Raw genomic sequence first — 6,000 nt, forward strand, 5'->3', positions numbered from 1 at the left:
AATTACTATATCACTTAATCGTTTACCAATTGCCTAAAAATAATCAAAAATAATAACAAATTGTTATCATAATATACTAACTATTTCTGGTGATATATATTGTTGACCAAGAGTATCTGAGTCTTTTGAATATGTACACCTACAAACAATACAATAAATAGTTGTATGATTTATTCTTATACCTGGTGTCATATGAATAATATCTGGTTTATCAGATAGTTTCCGCTGAGAAACGACACCTGTAATGATCTTGTTCTCTTCAGCCATCTTAAGGGCTGCTTCTGTGTATTCTGAAAGGTGAGAGAACCTTCAGAACTCATTTCAGTAACTAAGACACACCCATTTCCTGCAGGAGAGACCTATTTACAAATCATGTGATATGTCATGTGACTCATACTTCTTTTAAAGCTTCTAATGTGCCAGGTCCAGCTATAGCATGGCAAGTAACAAGCTCCGCCCAATTTGACCACAAATAGTTTGTATATTGTAGTTTGCAGGTGTTACCAATATCAGCAAACTTTCTAGTTCAGTAATCCTTTATAAATTATTAATGAAATAAATTGACATACCTGTCTTCCATAATTATAAATTGAATTCTGTTGCTAGCTGTTTCAATCTCTTAGCAACATCTTCTGTGAAATCAGACATAATGTCAATATGAGTTTTTAATATACAAATGTGAGGTCCAACTTCCTTAACAATCTAAAAAGAACTTCTTAACTTTTCTTTATATAACTTCTTAATGTTTTCTCTCTCTCTCTCTCTTACTTGTAAAGTTCTTCAGACGATGTTACATCAGCAGAGAAAGCTACATTTGTCTCTTATCAACCATTATTGAGAGCAATTTACAGTAGAGCATTAGTACAATAACTGATACGTTGAGCATATGTCATTGACTATACCTCACATGTTAGATATTATAATATAATAACACAACTCACACGTTGAACAATTGGAAGAGAGGGTGTGGCTCCACTAAGAAAATCCCTTACTGATTGAGCTGTATCACTAGTAATTTTATTTCTCCGTTCGAGACTATCCAAAAACATCATATACAGAAAGAACACTACAAAGAAATGGTCAATTGCCCCTCTAACTATCCCTCATTATTACCTAATTAGTTTAATACCACGTGATTCCAAGTTCTTAGTGCCACCTTGTTCTCTATTAAGTAGTACAACAGCTGTCTCTACTTTTAGACCAACAGATTTAATACATCAACAGTTTCCAGCACACTAGATCCTGTAGTGACAACATCTTCACGATCAAACAAGTATCACCCTCCCTCAAGGTACCCTCAACAGCACGCTATAAATAGACCTCATATATGATGTCAATCAATAGATAACTGATTACTTTAGTGCCATACGTTTTCACTTCTTTTCTTCTCATCACCATCGGTATATTATAAGTCACTGACATGTACTATATGTATTAAATTTAATTACTGAATAAGTGGGAGGAGCTTACAGTTGCAAAGGGTGCATTGCAGTGTATGGTACTCCACATATGCAATCAATTTTAATTCCATTCTCTTCAACTTTCTTCCATAAAAGATCACCAACTTTAGCCTGAAAAAATGAAATTGGAGGTGTGGTCAATATTAAGAGTACTTCTTGGTGTAACTTGTACTATGATGACATCACATGTGTCATAGGGTTAGTGTGGTTTAGATGATGTCATCATATATGATGACATCACTATGTGTCATTCATGATGATGTCAGTTACACCAAGAACCACCAAATGTTACTTTACAATAATTTAGGGTGAGATATAATGACTCTCAGGTCAAAATATACTGAAATCAACACCACTCTTCAGTTTAAATGAGCCAAATTTAACTGCATTAACAGCAAAGAGCTTTTCCACCAAGTCGTCCATCCTTTACAACACGTGGATGCTTTAATATACGGAACATAGTATACTATAAACCACGTGATCTTATATACACCAAATAGATACGTATCAAAGGAGAGGAGTAATGGATAGACTTTTTGTCAGCCTCTAAGAGTATCAGACAAGATAGATAGTAATGAAAGTGCAGCTAATGAACTCTTACATCAATGTGAAGTTTTACAGCAAAATGGTAAAGGCAATGATCCAAGTAAACAACCACTACATTATAATATACTGTATGATAACATAGTGTATAGTACCAGAGTGCAGTTCAGGAGATCAGTGGAGGTGAAGGACATCCACGTGGACCACCTCGTATAGAATTTGGTTATATACGTCAATTACAACAAGACAATGCTGAGTTGCGTACGTTATTAGAAGAACAACCAGGCAGCATTGGATATGGTAATGGGAAAATATCGAGAACAGGTAAATATTGTCTTCAATGTGTAATAACTGACTCTATTATTTTAGATGAGTTCATTTATTGAAAACAAGACTAAGGAAGATGTCCTAATACAAGACAAGTTAGCAGAGGTAAGGTCATCCTTATTAATTACTATTATAATTAATGATAATTAGGAGGTTCGGTCTCGGACTGATCAAGTCTGTGAGATGGCTACTGTTATGTATGATGCAGCTCGAGCTGAAGACATCACTTCTGATCATTTACAACAACGCATTGCACAACTAGAATATGAAAATAAATATTTACGTGAGATTATGTCATTTTCACTCCTGTCACAGGAAATGATCAATTGAAAACAACCAGTACAGCTACCAGTATATTGAAGAGACCCACAGTAAAGGATCAAATGATATTAGATAATAATATTGTTTTAATAATATAGATCAACATTCAAAACTACTCGCTAGCCACGCCTCTCGATAAACGCATAGTTATTTTTTGTTATTTAAGAGGGCGTGGTAGGATACTTGCTCTATCTTCAACAGTATATCACACAGAAGCCATAAAAGGTAGCGATTATGGCTAGCGACGAAGCGCATACACGAGCTGTGGGACCCTCTCTACTGCAGAAGACTTTAGGCAAAGCCAAACAGGTAAATAATAGTCGTCGAGGAAGGCGATCCAGTATTAAATATCTCGAATATTTGTCATGACACTCACATAGGACTTGTAAAACTGGGTGTCATTGTTCCACTGGAAAAAACTGTTGCAGTGAAAATAATTAATAGAGAAAAGTTAAGCAAAGTCAGTTTTAATGAGGTAATACTTTTATTTATTGTAGTCCATTGTTGATGTATGTGTGTTGACATTAGGTGGAAGAGAGATTGCTATTATGAAATTGATAGATCATCCACATGTACTGGGACTACATGATGTTTATGAAAATAATGTTTATTGTATGTTAACGATGTCCTTATTAACATAAATATTATTTAATTTGGTCATATAGATATCTAGTTTTAGAGCATGTTTCAGGAGGTGAACTTTTTGACTACTTAGTTCGTAAAGGGAGATTATCAGAAAGAGAGGTAAGTCAATTTATGTCTGTGAACAATACACAGGAGCCATTGAATCCGTGTTAAATAAACAGGTGGCATGCTGACAACTCACTGACTTTGTTTGTTGTCTTTCATTTTATTCCATAGGCTAGGAAGATTTTTTAAACAAATAGTTCAGCTGTTGCTTTCTGTCACAAACATCTGTATGGTAAATATTACTTATATTATAATAGTAGGTTTATTTACCTATGTAGTCACAGAGATCTTACACCGGAGAACCTTCTCCTTGATGATTCAACGTAACATTAAAGTGGTGATTTTTGGTATGGCATCTTTACAAGTCTCTGGTGCTCTATTAGAAACCAAGTTGTGGGTATGTTATGTCTTTGAAATATGATAGTTATGTTTTTAAAAAAAACAACAGGTCCCCACATTATGCCTGCCCTGAAAGTAATTAGAGTAAGAGAATGTTTGCTTATTGTATGTTTTTGTCATTCTTGTGTCAATAATCTTACCAGGGAGAGAATTATGATGGTCGTAAAGCAGATGCTTGGAGTTTGGGTGTTATTCTGTATGCGTTACTTGGGTAAGATGTAGTAATGGACTACCACACACATGTAGCAAAAATTTAAGTATTTCAGTGATGTGGCTCTCCTCTTCTTTTGATAGGGATCTCTGCCTTTGATGATGACAATTTGAGAGTTTTATTAGAAAAAGTTAAACGTGGGAGGTTCAGTAATTCCTCCTATGACCTAATGGAGCTCAAGAATTAATACGTGATGATTGATGTTAATCCAAAGACTAGATTAACAGTAAATTATAGGAGTCCCCTTATCTGATGTGATTTATCTTTTATAGTTGGATCACGTTATTAGAATCCATGGTTTCAAGGCTCTTCATCAATGGGATGGTGTATTAGAACCTGTACTTCCAATGGGAGAAGTAGTTCAGACTTGTCCGCTAACAAATCGTGATGATATTTGACCCTGATGTTTTTTAAAGGAATGACATCACTAGGAGCTTTAGAGATAAAACATAAATTAGTTGATGCATTATTAGCACATGAGTAAGTTGTCTAATGTTTATAATTTGTATTATATATGGACTATCTTAGACATAATGAGGAGAAGATAATTTATTTTTTATTGTTGGAGAGGAAAGATAAACGGCCAAGTCTTGAGGATGATGCTAGAGTTGCTGTTAATGATCAGAGAGGTACAGAACATTATCATTTAAGTTATTTATTATATAATATTAGTCCTCCACGTAAAAGAATTGATTCCCAAGCCATATTGCCACCCTCATTCCAACTCAAAGGGCTCGGTCCCATCCATGCTCTGCAGACTGGACACAGCCACACCCCCTCGCTCACCTAGACTGATGTATGTTATGACTTGTTGACAACATTGTATGATAGAAGAGTGATCTCAAGAACAAAATACACAAGCTATGAATATCATTAAGTACATGTTACCTCCCTTTAGGACTGGTACACCACCTGGTTATACTCCCACTGGCTATTATTCTTATTACAGTCCACAACCTCAACAAAGAGTTCAAAGTCGTAAAGTCAGTACGTCTGGACACGAGTGTCAGACATTACCCACTGGAGCTACACTTGATGGAGGAGGAGCCCCATCACCATGGAAACGAAGAAGAATCAACAAATCTTCGAACTATTGTTAGCTCTCCTAAATTTGGTCGGCGAAGATTCGAAAGTTCGCAGGGTTCTCCTGAAGCATCTGCAGCTTCATCTCCTCAAAACGTGAGTATATATCATAACAGGATGTGGTAGAGTATTTTATCACTCTTTATTAGAGTAAAGAGATCGTGGTTTGCTAGTTTGAAAGTTTGAAAAGGGAAAGAGAAGAGGTAAGAATCTTGAGACGATATTGTGAATCATATGTTTTGTTGTCAGGTTGTTGTAGTCTATCGAGATGAAAACATTTAAAGAACTTAAAGATTAGTAAATTCATGCTTTGCTGTAAGTTAGTGTCATTAATTAACATGTTATATCTTCCTTAATATATCAGGTGGTCAATATAATATATGAGGAATTAGAAGAAAGCATGTACAAGTGTAAAATGAGAAATCAACACATGCTGAAACAAAAGGCAAGTCACATGATCTTGTATTATGTGATCATGTGATTTTGTAATCTAGGCAAACCTGTCCTGAAAAAGAAAGTCAAATTTACTATTAGAATTGTCCCAATTCAACGTAGAGGTAGTACAGTATCTGCAGATCATGTCAACTCTATTTATGATGGACAAACACATTCTCTTCAATTTCAACAAACATCAGGTACATTTGACCCTCCTTTAGTGGGTGTGGCTACAAAAGTATTTTACTTTCATCAGGTCCAACACAACGATTCTATCGTGTCTGTGATAAGATCCAAACTATCATTGCTGATCCTGGTATTATTAACCCCTTATTAACATGAATTACAGATCAAGACACTCGAAGTGGTTCCTCAGATGGACACTTACCCTTCACTCAACTAATGGTGTCGCTCATGATAGCGGAAAAGGCTCTTCAGCCTCAGTGGAAGTACTAGTTCACACACCCTCAAATGTAAACCCTCCCATTTCGACCTTCTATACTTAGAGATAATAGTACTGACTCTGAGGAT

Source organism: Gigantopelta aegis, unplaced genomic scaffold (genome assembly GCF_016097555.1).
Source record: "Gigantopelta aegis isolate Gae_Host unplaced genomic scaffold, Gae_host_genome ctg3565_pilon_pilon, whole genome shotgun sequence".
Lineage (NCBI taxonomy): Eukaryota > Metazoa > Mollusca > Gastropoda > Neomphalida > Peltospiridae > Gigantopelta > Gigantopelta aegis.